The sequence below is a fragment of the Pteropus vampyrus genome, unplaced genomic scaffold (genome assembly GCF_000151845.1).
Source record: "Pteropus vampyrus isolate Shadow unplaced genomic scaffold, Pvam_2.0 Scaffold81, whole genome shotgun sequence".
Taxonomy (NCBI): domain Eukaryota; kingdom Metazoa; phylum Chordata; class Mammalia; order Chiroptera; family Pteropodidae; genus Pteropus; species Pteropus vampyrus.
The window spans coordinates 6,862,569-6,883,159 of record NW_011888862.1 but is presented as its reverse complement, the minus strand read 5'-3'; the positions used below and the strand labels follow the sequence as shown (position 1 = coordinate 6,883,159).

The 20,591-nt window shown below is 40.4% G+C and overlaps 1 protein-coding gene across 7 annotated transcripts in view; it reads right to left on the bottom strand.

The window, feature by feature from the left end:
* The window catches only part of CDKL5 (cyclin dependent kinase like 5), a 155,073-nt gene extending 136,032 nt beyond the window's left edge, over positions 1 to 19,041 (bottom strand). For all 7 annotated transcript variants that reach the window (XM_023532316.1, XM_023532318.1, XM_023532317.1 and 4 more), the window contains exon 1: positions 18,937 to 19,041. The gene's annotated coding sequence lies outside the window, so the exon portion shown is untranslated. The remainder of the gene's footprint in view (positions 1 to 18,936) is intronic.
* Positions 19,042 to 20,591: the final 1,550 nt, after the last annotated feature.

Genomic DNA, 20,591 nt, shown 5'->3' with positions numbered 1-20,591 from the left:
CCATCTCCCCACTGTCTCTGTAAAACAGACCAGCTGATGCCAACAGTACAAATGTTTTTGGCTAATAGGTACTATTTAGTTCAACTTCACACTTCTGCTCCCTTAAACTGAACTGCATGCTTAGCTTCCAAAAGTTAGTTGCATTTCTTTCAAAACACTATTTGTCAACTCTTTTTGTAACAGCCATCACATGGTTTTCAACTAAATAATATGTAAACCAATTAAAAGGTGCAGTTTCTGTGAAAATTATGTTGGATGCTTTGGTAAGATTCGAGGAAGATGATGACTCGCTTTAAAAGTGTGGCTAGCAAATTAGGTATGGGTTAGATAATGTTAAAAGACAGGAGAACACTGGAAAGAACTACAGTAGATGGTTTCATAAGTTGTCTATTATTGCTCCACTTTCAAGAAATCAAAACGACCTACTAGACAGATAGGATGGATTACAAGTATGGTTCAAACAAGAGAAATGACACTGAACTTCAGCCAACTGATCCATACTCAGAAAAAAAGGCAACCAACCACAACAAGCTAAATACAGAGCAAACTCTGAGATGTTAATCACTTATTCCATTAAAGATTGCATATTTGCTAGTTCGACCATTAAAGTTTCCCCCTCGAATCTCCAGAGCCTAATTATAATTGCTAATCATTTCCTACTTTACTAGGGATTAAATAAAAAATAATAATAAAAAAAATTAAAAACCTGACTATTAACCACAGAGTCATCATTAGAGTGCGACAAGTGGGGCCATTTACCCTGGCCCCAAACTTGGGAAGCCCCTGCAGCTGTTATAGGAACCAGAAAGGTGGCCTGGCAGAGAATCAGCACCAGGGCAAAAACATAATTAATTGGCAAATACAATCAGTATCAGCACAAAGATCTCTTTTTCATTATGACTAAAACAGTGTAGCATCTGTCTTCCAAATTCTGATGTCTTTTCTACCAACCATAGAATTTGAAAGCTATTTTAACCACTTTGGTAACATAAAATACAAAGGGAGAAAGAAAAACACTAAGAAGTAGAGGTGCAATTTAGGAATGGGCTTAACATACTATTTAATAAAAGATTCATTCTTTCAACAAGTATTTATTCAGCACCTACTGAGGCTGGAAGTACAATGGCTGGCATTCTTCTACGTCCCCATATATCCCAGCCAGAAGTTGGGTAGATCACCCTTCAGGGTCCCCATCTATAAAGTGGAGCTAATAACTATTCTCATAGAAATGTAATGGACTAAATGTAGCACATCATCCCTAAAGTGTTCTGTGCTCAAATAAAATAACAGTTTAAAGATTGAAAGGTTCTCAGAACAGCATGTTAAAAAAAAAAAAAAGCCTAGAAAGGTAAAAATATATACAGTAAGCTAATGTTTACCCCTGAACAGGAAGCAGCCTTAAATATCTCTGTACCCCTCGGGGTATTTGGCATGCTGCCCTTCATTTAACAAGGGTTCAGTAAATACATGTGCTGGAGTATGGAGTACTGTAGTTACTTTAATACTCTGGCAAAGGAGAAAGAATGTACAAAAGGAACTAATATTTACTGCTGCCTATTATGTACCAAGTACTGTGCTGAGCACTTCATCTATGTTATTTCATTTCATTTTCATAGCCGCCATGTGAGGTATGTATTAATAATTACAAAGCCGAGACTAGAGTTTCATTTTCCAAGAATCAGATAATAAATCGAAACTTCAAAAATGAGCAATGGATCTTACATCAGGCAGCGTTTGCTTATTTCATGTTAAAAGACTCAAGTGAATCCTACAAAAAAGTAGTTTAAAAAAAAATTATTGACATGAAAATGTACAAAGAAAAACACGAATGGCCAAAAATAAATTTTGTTAATGTTCAATCTTACGACTAATTTTTTTAAAAAAATAATCCAACAAAAACAATAATGCTGACCGACTGGCCAAAATAATAAAAAATTTTAACTCGTAACCTTTCCTTCAGGCGAAACAGCATGTTTCCTCTACACTCTCCACAGGTGTACACTCCCTGCCATTGGTGTCATGTATCATCACCCCCAGTGATTCCCAAGGGGGGATATAAGCTAGTGTTCTAAGAAGATGATCAAAAGTATACCCAAAGATTCACATTAAAAGACATCATACAATAGAGAAAAAGGAGAAACCACATGACGTACAGGGCATTTGAAGTTCTGCTTTAAAATGGCTAACTGAACACATGTGTTTACCTTTCCTCCCACATTAAAACCCACTGAAATAGGCAAAAGAAATATAAAAATAAGTGCAGACAGAGCTGTTGTGGGAATGTAGATGCTCCAGCAGATAGATCAGCGAGAAGTTGAAGGAGCTATGAAGCAGATTAAGACCGAATGGATGGCAAAACCCAACAGAGCTAAAGAACCTACAACTTCACGTAGGCAAATAAAAGAGATCCCCCCAAAAGATCTATTTTTCCAGAAGAACCCCTGAGATAATAAAACTATAGGTAGTAGGAACTAAGAAAAGAAAGGGCTAATAATAAACCACACAATGGAAGAGCTGTAAAACACCTTTACCCATGACCACCACCTGCCCACCCTCTTTCAGCAGGACTAATGCCAGCATTTACCCAGTCCCGGCTCTCTAACAGGATAGTTCAAACGAGGACTCCTACTCAATAACGTTGAGCCAGAGAAGTGGAGAAAGGTGCCAATTAACTGTAGCTTCCGTGAGAAATAGGGAGTCCCACCACCCAGAGCTAGCACCTAACAAACTCTGCAGGAAAACACTGCATTCCAGGCCAAGGAGATAGCATAAGTGAAGACATCAAATTTGAAACAATTTTATGGGGAACTCTACACGCCGGAGCACAGTGTTCGAGGCAGACAGGGAAAGGACGTGAGGCTGAAGAGGTAGGTAGGCAGAGAACACACCAGAGAGCCTGATGGGCCAAATAAAGGAATTCAGACGTTCTCCTACCTTGATCTCCCTCTGCTATCAACTTGAGAGCACCACTGCTGGCTGTCAAGCAGGTCAGTGATAACATCAAAATCAGATTTTTATATCTTATCAGCAACTGTAGATAATATATCTGAGTTGGACAAGACCCAACTATCTCTACCTTAGCAGCCTAGGTGGTTGGTGGAAACATTAACGAGACTTTTTTTTTTTTTAATTAAGGAGGAGGAATAATAAGTCTGAGGAAAGGATGCTGCACTTGCACATTAGATATGCTGAGTTTCAGGTACCAGTAAAATACTCAGGTGTAGATTTCCAGCAGGTTATTAAGAATGAGTCTGAAGCTTGTAGAGAAAAGGTGGAGAAGAATTTAGAAATTTAGAAAAACATCTACATATAAGTAGAACTGAAACTCTGGGCGTAATTGAGACAATGACCTATGATAACACTTAGCCAAGAAGTCAAATCCAGGTTAAGAGCAGTAAGGAGTAAGTGGATCTAGATGAGCCCGTGGAGGATGCAGAGAAAGAAACTTGAGGACATGGACAATCAGGATGCAAGGGGAACATTAACAGTGGCAGGTGCAACAGGAAAGTTAAGTAAAATTAGGACTGACTGAAACCACTAGATGCAGCACAGAAGAGGTGATAGGCGACCTCAGGGAGGGAAAAACAGTTTTAGTAGTGAGGGGTGCAAAGCCAGAGAGCAAGAGGTGAAGTTTGAGGAATGAGAAATGAATAGACTGTGTATAGACCACTGGACCACCCTCTCAGAAGTTTAGATGAGAAGGGGAGGAGAAGGTTAGGTAGCTAGGAGAGAGGTGGGCAAGTGGTTCAGGAAAGGTCTTCTAGGATGAGAACCATAGGAACAAGATAACGGGCAGGGAAAAACAAAGGAGTCATGAGCAAGACTAAGGATGCTGGCAAGGTTGCCGAACCTCGGCACTACCAACATTTTGGCCCAGGTAATTAATTCTTTGCTGTGGGGGCTGCACTGTGCATTATAAGGGTTAGCAGCATCCCTAGCCTCTCTCCATCAGATGCCAGTAGCATGCACACCACCACCACCACCCTCAGTTATGAAAACCAAAAATGTCTCCAGACATTGCCAAGTGTCCCCCGGGGAGCAAAACTGTCCCTGGTTGAGAAACATTGGGATACACATGTGTGTGGGGGGGGAGCGGGAGTGGGGCAGGGAGACTAGAGGGGGAATAACTGATGGGAAAAGACTGTCAAAGCAGCAACAGCGCAGCCGAGGACCCTGGGCAAAGGACTGGCCTCAAGCACCTCATCATCTGAGAGAGGAGGAAAGGACAGCTCTGGGGACAAAGGCACCAATAAATTTGTACATGGAGCCAGAAGCTCAGCCAGAAGGCCCTCAAAGTTCTCAGTGAGTGGAGGCAAGGTTGTGTGCGAAGCATGAGTGGTGATGATTCAGAGGCAGGACTGAGAACAGTGGGTAGGGTTGATAACACTAACAGGAACTGGTAGCTGGCAGGTCACACTACAGAAGACCAATGAGGCTGGAAATCACCACACTCCCTTCTCTCACCGAGAATGTTAAAATGTCCCTCCCCGTGGGAATCACCTTCATACTGATTACAGTCCCAAAGAGTCTATACAAACTTCAACCGCATAATGGAAAGAACAGACCCCTGAGAGTTACCTGGAAACTAACCCATTTTTCAATAACATCATTCCGATCAGACAATATGAACTGTGTCCTACACAATCAACATCTAAATGAACTTTTGGTAAGTAACCTGTTCAAGTTGGAAGATGCTATGGTTGCAAGTACTTTCTGGTTCTTAACTGGATGAACTCCTTCCTGACCAACAGGCAGGAAAACTAAAATAGAAAGGAGTGGCTACAAAGACAAGAAGCCTGTTAAATGAGATTCTTCACAGGACAAAAACCTGCTCAGTCTTGCCCTCTAAATCAAGGGCTGCAAACGCAAATGATTATGGGACCAGGACATCAAAGACATTGCCTCAGGTCTGTGCATGGGAAAGAAGCCAGAAGTGAACCACCAGCATGAAGCCAAGAGATACAAAGGGTTGCCCTTGGGTAAATAAGAAAAAACAAAAGCTACACACAGCAGCCCAGGGCTGTGCACAGGAGTGACCAAAGCGAAAGGGAAAACCCAAGTCTTTGCTCTACCACAGTTATGGCACCCAAATACACAACACTCTCCATATGTCACAACCCCATCTGAGCAAAAAGCTAAGAATAAAATTACCATATGACCCAGCAATCCCTCTTCTGGGTACTGATCCAAAAAAAACTTGAAAACAAATATCCAAAAAGATATTTGCACACCAATGTTCATAGTAGCATTATTCACGGTGGCCAGGACATGGAAGCAACCAAAGTGTCCTTCGATAGATGATTGAACACAGAAAATGTGGTACATATATTCAATGGAATATTACTCAGCCATAAAATAAAATACTGCCATTTGCGACAACATGAACGGATCTTGAGATTATGCTAAGCGAAATAACTCAGAAAAAGTTGAGAACCATATGATTTCACTTATATTTGGGATATAAAACTGAAAGCAACAAATAAACATGACAGACAGACTCATGTACATGACAGTAGATGAGTGGTACCAGAGGGAAAGGGGAGAGGGTGGAGGTAGGTAGGAATAAAGGGGGTCAAATTATTGGTGACAGGAAATTTAACGTTGGGTGGTGAACACACAATGCAATATACATATGACATATTGTTGAATTGTACACTTGAAATCTATGATTTTATTAACCAATGTCAACCCAATAATTTTTTTTAAATAAAATTTTTAAATTAAAAAAAAAATTTTTTTAAAAGAAACCCATCTGAGAATAGATCAAAAACTCTCCACAAGCAGCGAACCCAAAGGGTCCCATCAGAGACAAATACAAAGCCATCCAAAGAAGCATCCCACAAACCAGGCACAGGCAATTTCCAAATTGTCAAATGTTGCAAACCACACACAAACACAAACACACACGCACACACGCACACACGCACACACGCACACACGCACGTGAAATTTAAAGGGAGGGACGGGAGAGAATATAAATGAGAGATTTTGTTCCTTAAGAACTACAGCTAAGAAAATAAGCCAAAAGAGGCGAACAAAATTTTATTTTAAAATGTTCACAGAAAATGCCCTTATGAAAATTTAAAAGCAGTTTAAAAAAAAAAAACAAATTTTTACATGTAAAAATATAGTCAAATGTTTTTAGTAAGAATTCTCAATAAATGGATTAGAAAATAATAGACTAGACACAGCTAAAGAGAAATTAGTGTATTCTAACATGAGTACTCTAAATCACCTAGAAGTAAAAACAAGAAATATTAAAGAACATTTAAGCCATGTGAAAAATATAATGAAAAACTCCAACATATATCTAAATAATGTTTCCAGAAATGGAAAATGGAGGAGCAACATTTTAAAAGATAACGACTAAGATATTTTTCCACAACTGAAGGTAACATGAGTCTTCAGACTGATGGGAGTACCCCAAATAAGTGTGATAAAACGAAATCCACATCCAAACCTATCAGGAAGAAACTGCAGAAGATCAAAAACAAGGCAAAAATCTTAAAGGTAGCCCAAGACAAAAGATAATTACCTTCATACAAAGAAATTACATTTGAACTGACTAAAGACTTCTCATTAACAAGACTTGTCAAAACACAATAGAGAAAATAATTGTCATTGTAAAACCCTGTTACCCACCTCCAAAATTAATCAAGAGAAAAAAGTGAAGTAAATAAAGACTTTCAGAAATGCCAAGACCAAGTTTACTACTAACAGGCCTTTAGTAGAAGAACCATTTAAGAACATTATAAAGAAAGAAACAACCTAAGAAGAAATGGGGTAAATGAAGAATGGTGAGCAAAGAAATTCAATGAGCAAAAATATTCACTATTTTTATAGGCTTAAGGTGGCTTAAATAAGGCAAAACTAAAGCATATAAAATGACTATCATGGACGAGGGAATGATGATTAAAAGATAAAACATTTTAAAATCTTTGTCTTATTCAGGAAGATGGGAATAATAATTAAGCTTAGACTAAGTTAAATGCAAATGTTAAAATTTTAAGGGTAACCAAACCTGTCTTTTACCCTGGAACAAGAAAGTTAGAAGGAACATAGCTGCCCCTCTTCCACTGAAAAAGATCTGGATGAGTTTCAAATTCATGACTTTCTTTAAACTAAACATATCATGGAACAACCAATTAGCTCGGTATCTTCGGTTCTTCATAGAGACAGGGCCTGCAAGGAGGAAAACAGCCATGTGCTCACCTGGGGTAGTCTGCAACTGGACACCGATTACAGGAGTTCAGCTAGAACAACTGGCAAATTGATAAAAGCCTGATGTGGTTTGCTGAAGGGACAGTATGAGACCACTGGGGGAGGGGGACGGGGGTAGAGAAATTGGGGAGACCCCAACTTTCTGCAGGATCTTCCTCCACCAACCCCACCAGGCACTGGCACAGAGGCAAAAGCCCTTAGGAATTCCCATTATGATGCAAGCCTTGGGGGAAGGGCACTGCAGCAGTGCCTTGGGAACAAGAAAACCACCCAGACCCTTCTCTCCCTATCTCCACTAGAGAAGAAAAGCCTTCATATCTGTGAAAGGAAGATCAATAAGCACTTCTTTCTACCCTTAAAGCATGAGTGAACACTCACTGCAGCTGGGAAAAAAGGCGGGTACCCTACTCCTGGGAGACTGACAAGATTCCACACTGAGCCCACCAGGATAGCCAGGGAAGGGCTGGGGAGGGGCAAGACCTTGGGACAGGGTGCAGGCCTAAACCTGAGGTTTAATCAGAACAAAAGAACACAGCCACAGCCCACCACTACTCCCTACCTCCAAGGTAACCAATGTCCAGTAGCAAGTAAACAGCAGAATGCTACCAGTAGAGGGTTAGAAGAACAAGAGCAAGTACAAAGATGCTCTCTAAGGCATAATTCAAAAGGAAGACCTAAAATCCAGAATAATATAAATCGATTCCCACCCTAATCACAAACTATCTCCGAGAGAATTTGAAGCCTGAGGTACGATGAGGGTAACCATAGCAACAACCAAATTCAAATCCAGCCCAACCCTTAACTAGATTAATTCAAATCCCTGCAGGAAAGGTCCACTTACGGACATCAAAATTATGCACATTAGTCTCTATTGTTCTACAAAATAGGTCAACACAAATGCAAACAATAAAAATGCAACAAAAGAAATCACAAGGTATATGAAGAGGCAAAGAAAAAAATACTCAAAAGTCAAAGTATCAGAACTAGACATAGAAGCAGATATTGGAAATATCTAAAATGAAATTTTAAATACTATGAGTAATATGTGTAGGGCTCTAACCCAAAAGGAGAACAGCATGCAAAATCAGATGGGTAATTCAGCAGAGATGGAAACTATAAGGATAAAATGAAGATACTAAAACTTAAAAACAGTTAAGAGTTAAGAGTGCTTTCAATGGGCTCTTCAGTACAATCTATTCAGCCAAGGAAAGAATCAGTGAACTTGAAGACAGGACAATAGAAATTACCCCAACCAAAACACTTCAAGAAGAGAGTGAAAACAAAATAAAACAGAACATTTGAGAGCTGTGGGACAAAATCAAATGTTCCAATATACTGGTAATTGGAATCACAGAAATAGGATAATGGGACAAAAATGTTTGAGGAGATAATGGTTGAAAATATTCCAAAATTAATACGACATCTAAGCACAAATCACAGATGATCAGAGAATATGAAGATGCCACCACTTAGCACCAATGCCACTCGAGATAATGCCATAAGCTCTGCCATTGTCCCTCCTTAAAAATCAAACACGTGTCAACATGCTCACCAGGTCATCAATCAACTACACATGATGGCCACCTCACAATGCTCAGAAGTCTCGCTCTCTGTAAATAACTGGTCAAACCTAGGTCACAAGCCCATATCCTAGCTGTAAAAAAAATTAGGAATGTGAGTTTTCTGGGAAAGTGAGATGCGTAATATGAGAAATTACAAAAAATAGAGAGAGGGTATTTAAAAGTCCACTATACATGCTAAAAAAAAAAACAAAACAAAAAGATCTATCTAACTAACTGGTTATTATTGTACAGTGGATTCTTTGGTGAGGACACTGCATCCCCAGAGGGCCTTCTTGTAAGGCAAATATTTTACCTCAATGTGGTCACATACTTAAAAGCAGCTTCCTAATCTGAGGGACATAAACAGTAATCTCGGTGGGGGGGACATGATAAATAAGCAAACATCTTCAGAGAATGTCTGTTTTGCTTAATGGCAAAGTAATGTAAAATGCAGATATATACAAACACACATACACATGCACACACAAGTTTATTATGGAATAGAGCTCAGCACTTCAATGAATTCCTGCAGTAAATCGTGGAAAAAAGCTCAAAGAAATGTCACTCTTATAAGTGTCATCTTTGGCCTCCCCCTCATCTTCCATACTGTAAATGTTGGTAGAAAAGTTTCGGGAGCCCCACAGAGAGCCATTAGCACCTGTATGACATCAGCACAGTCAAACACTATGTGGATCCAATTGTAACAGTTAGGCCCAGTGACTAAATACAGGACAAGCGTGTCTGTAGGCCAAGCAGAGAGGAAGAACCACGAGATAGGTATCTGACAGGAAAGAGAAGCTACTGAACAAGGAAGAAGGTGCTGACAGGAGGAGATGGGGAGGGGACGGAAAAGAGGCACGCCTTTCATAAGAGAAATATTTATTGAGCATTTCCTATGTGCCAGGCAATGCACTAGATGCTGAGGCGACAGTCAGTGCTCCATGCCTCCACGGAGCTTCCGGTAGAAAACCGATACCATCTGTTTAGCCATATTTCCAAAGGCCCACTCCTATTTAAACTCCTGGTCTTAGTATGTCCCTCCTATACTCTCAGGTAAAAGTGAAAATGGGCAGGAAAAAAAGCCAAAAGATGGTCATAAAGAAAGAAAATCAAGATCCTAGGATGTAGCTGGGGTACAAGCATCAAAGCGAGGCATGCAATACATAAATCCATGTTGTTTCTTACTACCCTTCCGGCTTGATATGCTCATTCTTAAATCCATGTCTTTGAATACACCATCTGCCAGGAAACTCCTTCCTCCACCTGACATTCTTGGCCTCCTTTAAGACTCTTCACAAACTCTCAGGAATCACTGCCTTTCCCAGTCCCCTTAAGTCTGCGTTAAGTGCACCTGTTCTGGCCTAGAGTACCAGCACCCTGTATTTTCATCTTCACGTACATATCATCCTGTACCTTCGTCATTGTTTTCTGCCTCTTGTGCCAGATTGCAAACTACATAACGACACAACACCGCGGCTTGGCTTTGTCTATCACTTACCATGATGCTGATACCCTTTCAGTTGCCTGAACAACACTTGACATCAAGATACCTAAACCTTTACCCTGTCAGCCAAAGAAAGACAAGTATGGCCTTCCTTTACCAATCCTGCACAAAGGGACAGACTCGAAAGCACAACTCTAAATCAAGGGCAGTTGCTTTGGATGCTACAAAAACCACTAGCACAAAAACATCAGTTGCAAACTCAAAAATGTGAAATGAGGCAATTCTTTTAAAATAAATGACCTGGGCTGGATAGGACATGAAAAAAGTAATGACACAAACCCCTGTAAACTCTTCAAGTTACCAGCGTCAGAAAAAAAAAGAGAAAGAGAGAGGAAAAAAGATTAAAGCAACGAGAATACAGAGCAGGTATAGAATGGTTCAGAAAAGCCTCAGAACTTAAGGCCAAAGTGAGCTAAGTTAGAGGCTGCATCAAAATGTAGATTTCAAAGGAAATATTTGAAGAAGGAAGTGATGCTGTGACTTCTTTGTATATGTGGAGGGGAAAAGTGGGCTACGTACGGCATTCCATACAGGCACAAACTAACAACTTTACACCAAGGAAGACCTGAATGACTGTTCATTCAATCATCAAGGCAAGCAAAAATTTAGCATGGCTAAGGATTTCCAAAAAAGAACTGGGCAAAGGGACACTTACCGTAGGAGGAGGAAAAAACGAATTAGGATATATAAAATAACACCTTTACAGCACTTATATACAGCAGCTCGCCTGACCATAAGCAGCTCAACAGAGACCAATTTAATATAAAAAATGAAACGATGACGGAACGTAAACTAGATTTGAAAATGGTACTCCTGCTAATGATTAGTAAGCCTAAACAATATTAATAAAATTCTCTAAAAACACTGTAGGTGCTCAAATGAGATTTTATCAACTATGAAATAGCACAAATGCTGAAAAAATATTAAACTAGACCTAAGACATTGTATTTGGGGGGGAATAAAGCAAATTTAATGTTGACAGTTAATGAAACATTTTATTAAAACATTAAATAACTTGAGCAGATTAAAGGTGTCTGGGGGAAAAAAAACAGCAGAGTTTTAAGTTTAAATATGGAAGAGAGCTAAAATTGTTAGAAAAAATTTTAACTCAGTTTTAAATAGAAATGACATTCCTATATAAGGTTAACAAAATGGTGAAGGATAAAAGAAAAAGAGGAGCCTTTGGAAAATTAAAGGTAATTTCTACAAAAACAATGAAAAGAGTATCACAGATGACAATCAATCAAGGAAGCAACTGCAAAAACTTTAATGAGATTAGAGAAGAAAATTCTACCCTGGAGAGAATTGACTTTTTAGGTAAGTTATCAAGGTTTCATTGAGCTGAAACTCTTGTTTTTTGTGGCATTTCATTTCATGTCACATCCCTGCTTAAAACCTTCAATAGCTTCCCAGGAGACTTAGGATAGTTCAAAAGCCCAGCAGCTGGCCTTTACTAAGCCTTTTCCAGACCTGGCCCCAGCCTACTTCTGCTTCATCACCTGTTTCTCAACTTTCCAGCCATTCGGATTTCTTTCAGTGCTTTAAAAGGTTCCGTTTTTCAAAAGCCTCTGCCTCTCACTTTGCCGGAGGGCATTTGCACCTTCTGCCAGGAAAACTTATTTCTCTAACTATACCATATCCATCTCATCCTTTAGGTCTCACTTAATGTTACCTCCTCAGTATGTCCTTCCTATCTGCTCCCCTCAGGACAGAGTCCATGTTATATACTCCCATAGTGCCCTGTACTTCTCCTCTGCCTCCATCTCAAGACTGTAAATTATTTGAGGGCAGGGCCTACTTCTCTTTCATGTATCACTCTGTCCAGTCTCTATCACAATCTAGTACATAGTAGACACTCAATTAGCATTTGCTAAATGAAGAATAGATCTTCAGGAAGTAGGACAGCTTGTTTTTGAAAGATAAACTAATAAAGTATGAAATGCCAATTAGCACAAAATTAGCTTTTGTCTTCCTCACCTAGTTTTGATTATTAACAATTAAAACTTTTTATTTTCCTTTGCAATGCTAATCTTGAATTTTAGTGGCAATATTACTAATCATAATTACTAGCAAGTAAAGCTAATATGTCCTACAACAGGCTGACAAACCAGGGTGGGGTATGTGAATAAATGCTAGGATATGTCACACCTGAACCAGCCTTTGTAATCTCTGAAGGATTCTACTCATCAGGAACGTAGCTTCTACTCTTGGCCAATATTGGGATGAGTAACTGGGCAAATCCAAGTCAGTAAGTCGTTCTTCAACTATTACATATCCCCATTGTTAGCTGCCGTACCTTCCTCACATGAGTGAGTGTGCACTTAATCTGATTATTATAATACAATCTTGCACAGCCGAGAACCTAATCTTTAGGCATAATACAAACTAAGATCTGAAATTGCAACTTACCTAAAATAATTTAAGGCAGTCTTAAAATATACACATACACACACACACACACACACACATTCATCCATATATTTTAACTTCCAGAAACCAAGCTGTTATTTTCAAAATCACTATTTCCCTTTAAGTCGAAAAAGTTACAATGTCAGAAGGCACTTCATATATTAATATTTGATATTAGAACTTTCTCTTACAAAGGATACAAACTAACAACAGAATCATATACAGCCATAGCTGTTAAGAGTTTTTTGTTTTTTGTTTTTTAAAGGTAACCTTTTTCAAACCAGTTATGATTGAATTTACGGTAAACTATTAGCAGTGCTGTCCATTCTGTTGGTCATTGAAAATCCAGACACAAACTACCACATAAGGAGTTATTGATTTACCTGCCTGGCACTTGTAAGGATCACTTTTCATCCAGAAATGTTCATCTAAAAGCAATGAAAGGTTAGACAGTTTTAAAAACACTTTACTGCCAACCAAACCATCGCATACCTCTATTAGGCAAACCCCAAAATTAGCATCCCTAAGCTATCTTATCTGCAGTGTCCATCTACACACACAGTACTCTGAGCAAAGAAGAACACCTGTGAACTGATGGGCATCAGACTATCCTGTACAACTCGTTCCCAAGTTAGCTTTACTGCCCCATCCGCCCCCCACAACCCCACAATATCCACGCTTGAGGGTAACTAAAAAGAAAATAATGCAGGCAGGAAAATGATGCAGGCAGCTACAGATCTCTCAGGTTAAGCTGTTTCTAAATCCCACAACGATCCAATCTGAAGCAACGCAGAAAGCAGACATGTTTGAATACCTGAATTTCATGAGAACCGCTCTTATAGCATGCACAGAAGGCATGGATCTCTCAAAGGGGATTAGAGCTCAAACAGTAAAACGCACAATGTTATTGGCTTAAAAATCAAGAAAACCAATGATTTTGCCCATGGTCTTAAATCTTTCAAAAAAAAAAAATTTCTTGCTCAATAATTACATGACTTTTACCTTGATTTCTTTTTCCTGCATTTCCAACATTTTATTAAGAACATTGTATTTTATTTAGTTTAAAAAAGACCAAGACAAAAATCAAATCAAAACCACAAACATAAGGTAATTTATGCCATTTCCAGTACTGTCCTTTATATTTTGCTATGTATTATGTTTAGGCAAAAATTTGTGAAAATTTAAGAAGTACTAAGAAATTGTAATAATGTGTAAGAAGATATTTTTTTAAAGGTATCTTGTTAAGGTCTACATGATTTATCGGTATCTGATGTTAAAGGGATCTAGGTAGAAGCAAGTAAGGTAAAAAAAATGCATGTTGGCAGGAGGGATCTTTTTGTGGTGATGGAAACATTCTAAAATTGGTTCGTAGTGATGGCTATACAACGGCATAAATTTACTACAAAAAAATCATTAAATGGTACACTTAAAACAGGTGAATTTTATAGTATGTAAAGTACACCTCGATAAAGCTGTTAAAAATGCATACTGAAAACCTGTACCTGATAAATCCACAAGAACTATTTATGTGTAGGTCCGTCCCACCTTTGTAGAATAACTGTCCTACTTCGGCCAGTTGATTTCTGGCCCTAAGTTCTTACGATATTCATCACTCCTTTCTAACTCTAATAAGTGACAAAAGTGATTCTCATCAATTTCTGAATAAAATATTAAGTCTTTTCCCTCCCTAACACAGACTTCTGAGAATTCCTTTCGGCTAAGCAATGGCTTGGCTCTCTTAGAGATGGGTCTTGTTTAAACACACACACACACACACACACACACACACACACACACACAATCACAAGAGGCTTTAAGTAGCAGAGAACTCTACTCTCAAGTAGAAGAATTTTTGTCAGAGTCCAATTTCTATGTATTAATAAGCAACTAACATACCTCTGCAGACTTTACCTCCAGATTTCATTTCGCTTAGGTCATTACATTTACAGAAGAGATACCATCTGCAAGTTGTAATGGCTGCCATTTTACTTCAAGAGTTCATCAAATCACAAAATTGAATTCAAAGAATATCTTCATAGCCTTTATTAGTGTAGCAAATTTAATCGAAATCAGTCAAAAGTTATAATGGAACTTGCAAAAATATGAAATACCAAGTGGATCATTAGAAACAGCTACTCATTTTGGGGTGTAAATAATTAGGTACAATCTTCGTTTATGAGGGAACTAATGACCCTGTTAGAGAAGTCTGCACTTCCAGTTGTCCTATCTAGCAGTGCTGATGAATCTGAGTCCATCTCCCACGTGACTAAAGGTTAGGCGGCCAGTGTAGCCTGCGAACTGTAGGAGGCACATTTTTACCTCTAGTACCACCCCAGGAACGGAATCAGATTCCTAAAGAGAAGCAGAAGCTCGGTTTTGAAGAGCACAGGTTCAAGTTAGACCGGTTTGGATGGAAGTTTTGCCTCTGCTGCTGACTAGCTGGGTAATCTGGACAAATTATTTTCTCTCTCTGAGCCCATCTGGCCAAGTGTACACAGGAATTAAGAAAAACACCTACTTCGTACAACACATGTATGCACATATATCCATGCAAATAAGTTATTTGCCATAGTATCTGGTATTCAGTAAGGCTCAATAAATAGATAATAATTATTATAGAGAAGATTGCCCCAAAGAGAGACAACACCCAAAACTTGACCCTAATAGACCTATCTCAAACAAAAAATATTTCTAAATACATAAAGAGCTTACTTAATTCAAAGTGCTGACAATCAGTCTCAAAGACCTGAATGGGCTTGCTCCCTTTAATGTAATAATTTTCTGTTAATTCCCAAATCTGAATTGTCTAAATGTTATCAGTCTCTTCGGGTAGGAGGTCCTCACTCTTAGCTTTCATACCCACCAACATAATCGCACCCAAGTTCCTTTCTCAGTATTAAGAAGTATACAAAAACTTGAACGAGAAATAGGCCAGACCTTTGTGTAATTCAGTCATCCATGCACTGCTCTATATAAAGGAAACATTCTAGAAACGATCAAGAATTTGAATCCAAACACTAAAGTGATGCATTGCCAACAAAAAATTTCTAACGTTGAGTTTAAGATGGAAAGTAAATTGGAAAAGCCTCCCAAACTGAAAGTTTAAATGTAGTCTTTTAATTGCATCGTTTTCTTAAGTTGAAATGTGATCCAACTGACACCATCACCAGATGATAATCTTTTAGATTCTTTGAGATTTTTTCTCCTCCTCTAGCAAGAAATTTGGTGTTGCCAATAAATTAAACTTTAGAATCTAAAATTATCAAATGCTGAGTAAACAGCCTTTTCTACCTAGCAACTTAATACTTCCAATTTTGCTGTTCTTGTACCCAAGTTAAGGGTTACCTAAAGGACTTCCCTCTCATTTTGGATCTGTGCATGTGAATTCCATTTGTTCTCAAATGTCTTCTGTTATTATTTGACATCAATTTATTACATGAAAAAGTCATATCCCCAACTAACTGCCAAAAACAAACTACCATATTAGCGTACCTTCTATTATCTGGAGAAAATAAAGGAGATAACCATCAAAGTTGTCAAAATGGAAGGGGAAAAAAGGTAAACTTTTAACAGGCACGCTGAAGGCTTATTTTCTCTGCTTACCTCCTTAAAATTTCCTACAGCCATATTTTCAGATATAGCTGAATTTTCTATCACAAAATAAATTGAAGCATAAATCATAATGAAAGGTTAAATTCCTGCAACAGAAGCCACTGTCATTTCCAACAATGCAACCATTGTTGAGTCTCTCAGATTCTTGGACACAGTGGAGAAACAAGGCTGGTCGGAGGTGGGTGGTGGGGGACATACTTGAAGTAATTTCTCCACCTCTGTATTTCACTTTGTAATGTTAACAATACAGCACCTTCAAAGTAGAAATACCACCTAAAATCTGGTTCTCATTAAATGAGACTGCTTTAACCCCATGCAGCATATTTGGAACAGAATATATCTGATTCGCAATCAGTCAACCTTCTATTACTCATCTATGCGAGATGGCCCTGCAATTTCCCTCAATAGGAGCCTTTTATTTTGAAACCCCAGGGAATACGGTAGATGCCACACTCTAGTTTAAATAACTCCAAGAAAATTACAATGAAAATAATGGCAGATTCCGTCCAGGGAACTTGCATAAGTAAACATCAAAAACCTGAGATAAAGGGGTAAAAAAATCCATTCCTACCACAAGCCCCAAAGTCATGAATAAATTACAAATCTGAGCAGGAAAAAAGTAATCCTCTCTAGAGAAAGAATGCTTATTTCTAATTATTTTAAAAAATATACCAAGTTTTGTTTTTAAAACAATTACGCTTAGGAAACATGCTAAATAAGCAGAATTAGAATACTAAACATATATACATATATATCAAATTAAGTGTTGCATTATGTTTTAAAAAAGCAAGACAATTCAAGGATTTGACACTCTCCAACTGAAGACTCTACAACGCCTCTGAAATAGATTATTTAACGCTCTAGAAATGATTAACTTTATTTAGCATGCCTCTTGTGGAGTTCTATTATTTAATACAACCAAACTGGATTTTTTTTATCCTAATTAGGTTTCCATGTACTTGTGAAATGCTCAGCATACACTGTGCTGGCAGCTTTAGTTCTACGGCTTCTCTCTTCTGGCTCCTTCCCCCTTCACCCCCCCCCCCCCCGAAAAAAAAAAAAAAGATTTCCTTCCCAAATGTTCTCTTCTCTGCATTTGTCAACAGAAACACCCACTGGTGGTGTCAAACTGGTAATACTGCTGCAGGCTTCCTTACTCCTGTTCCAATGTCAACGCCGAAAATGCTCAAACCCAAAATAGTACTTTTAATAAAGAAATTAACAATCGCTAAGGTACTCAACTATCATGTCCTCAAAAAGATGTACACTCTTTAAAAAATTTATTATTAATGAACCCTAATTGGGTTAAAGATACTACCCCCGCTTCAATATCAGAGACAAGTAAACATAGCTTCTATACATTTTATAAAACATTTGAAAACCCTTAAAAGAATTAAAAACAAATTTACATCTAAATGTCATTCACATAATTCAGAATAACCTCGATAAAGATGCCTTTTTTGTAACCCTAAAGGCAAGACAGGAACAAGCTGGAAATGTTCCAGCAGATGTTACCTAAAACGATAATCCTATTCTGTACATATTTATGTCTCCTGTTTCAGTCAAATGCTCTCAAATTAATTTGTGTAATCTTTCACATTAACTACATAACCGTTACGTCCAAACCAACCTAATTCAGATGCACGGGAAAAAATTATTCCGTGTCTGCGATACTTTCTAAAATCAGCTTAAATTTCAGCCAATTAAAGTAGATTGTGTTAAACAGAACATGGATATGCAACTACTTAAATATCACTGCATCCGTCTAATCTAAGAAACTAAGGTCAGGTTTTTCTTATTCAGACATCTGTGCTTTAGCACTCAAGTGAAGCGAAAAACAAAACCCTCAAGGAAGATCTGCCTTTACACTGAAATATGTTCGGGTTATTTTTTTCCCCAACGTGGGCACAAAACGAGTCAATGCGAACAGAACCTGTTCGTTCTGCGAGATGGTTCCAAAGCCCAGGATTTGATTTCTATGAGGGTACAAAGGGTACGAACGTCTGGGAAAGGGCCAATTTTGCTCCTCCTCACTATGCCAGTCTTGAACTTCATTGCAACGCCTGAAACTTGTTCGGGAGAGGCTGGAGGAGCCGCGGGGCAAGCGGTGGGTCTCTCGACCACCCTCGCGGGAAGCCAAGGTCAGCTGGGCCAGGGCCGCGACTCTCAGCCCTCGGTGGGTCCCGGGCTCTTTCGGAACTCGGGAGGGGGGCTCCGGTGCAAAGACTCCTCCCCGGCGGGAAGGGGGCTTCCCTCGCCGCAAGCCCGAGGGAGCTAGCGCCGCGGGGGCGGCGGGAACGCCGCAGACCCACCGCTAAGGGGAGCCCCGCCGGGCGGCCTTGACCCGCCGCCCCTCCTCATACCCTCTCATATTCCCACACCCCAAAATACAGCCCTAGCCCCGCAGCGGGGAAACCCTTCCAGCGGCGCAATGGGGCGCTGCAAGGGGGGTCACTCCAGGCTGGGGCGCCCTCGCCGCGTCGCCCAGTTCCGGGGGTACCCGCGCCGCCGCCCCTTCTCAAGTCTGCCCGGGGAACCAGGTGGGTCCCCTCCCTAGGGAGAAACTGGGTGGGCGGCAGGGCCGAAGGCAAGAAGGCCTGACAGGAGGGTGTCGGCGCGACTACTCACCCCGCGAGCCCCCAGCTCCCAGCCGGGGAACCCACAGCTCCTGAAGCCGCCGTCGCCGCTTTACCTTCCCCAGCTGCAGGGACAACTAAACGAAACCTCTGGCCCCGCCCTCTCGCAAAAGCGAACGCGCAGCCTAATATGCTAACTGCCCCGCCCCGGCCGTCCCGTTCAGGCCAATGGGGAAGCTCCTCAGCCCCACCTATTTCTGATAGGAGCCAATGCGGAGAGAGCGCTCGTGCTCGAGCTCAGGCTCGCGCGCCCTGCCCGCGCCGCTCGTGCTCGGGTCCCCGAAGCCAAAGACTACTGGTTCCTTGTATGAATTTGCCTGCGCGAACGCGCGCGCGCGCGCGCCGCGCCTCCTCGCGCGCCACGTTTGGTTGCCCCGCCAGGCCCTAGCAACCTGGGCTGGGCGCCTGCGAGGGGCGGGGCCCAAGCCGCGAGCTGTCGGGGCGGGGAGAGGAAAGCGGTGAAGGGATCGTGACTGGGAAAGGGGCGGCTGCGGGGGCGGGGGGCAGAGGAGGCCCGGGAATCCGCCTGTCACTGCGGGAAAAAATGGGGAATCCTGCCTGCAGCGCAGCTTTCCTGGCCTCTCTCAGGAGGGACACGTGCGGGGGAAGGGGGGTCCGGGAAGAGCAGGAAGAGCACATTTGTAGCGGGAACCCAGGCACCGCTTGGAAATAAAAGATGAAAGACGGTTTATCCCTGTCGTTGGTAAAAATAATATCGAAGTCCATTGCTGCCGATGTCCAACTGTTGCAGCTATGCATGCACACACACACACACACACACACACACACACACACACACACACACGTTCACATGTACACTCATCCAGCAGCCTGCGATCCCTTGGGTGAATTAGGAGCAAAGAACGACTAGCCTGAGGATTCCTTACACAGCAGCTGGATGCATGCAAACGGCTGTTGCAGCAGCGGCAGCAGCAGCAACCCACAGCTCGGCTTTGGTCCAATGCTCCGCCACACAAGATTCTCCAGCTGGCATGAAAGCAATGAAGTCATCGCCCAACCAGTAGAAACGTAAAGATCTTAATACCTACCATGGATCAGGTTTCCAATGAGGATAAAGAGGTGATGAAATGGAAGGAGAGATTTCCAGTACCACTTTTTGAAAACTGAGAATAAAAATAAATTTTTTAAAGCTATTGCAGACAAATCTATGCAAAACTGCATGATTTCCACTTAAAGAAGCAAAGAGGAAAATTTTTTTTTTCTGGGTTTTTTTTTTTTTTTCAGAAAAACACAGGAGAAAAAGAAAAGAACAGAAAATAAGCAGTGTATGAGGTCATAGCAGCCACCAAATTAGAAATATGCAGTACTGAACTGCAATGGGAAATAGATATCTTAGATAAAATTAACTTAATCTGTTCCTGTGGTGAATCTGGTAACAATATGTAACAATATTCTGGATTTGGCTTCTCTGTGCCAAGCCAATAGGATTTTCTTTTTCATAACATGGCGAACATTGAGTGAGGAAATAAAGGTGCCTGCTTTCTCTTCAGCTTTTCAGGAAGCATATTAGAAATTTTTACAGGTAGGAATAGTGAATTAGCAGTCAGGGAAAATGGAGTCAGAGGCAATAGCAGAGCTTTGCAAAGTCTCCTGCCTCCTCCAGATGCAAAGTAACAGTGCTATGAC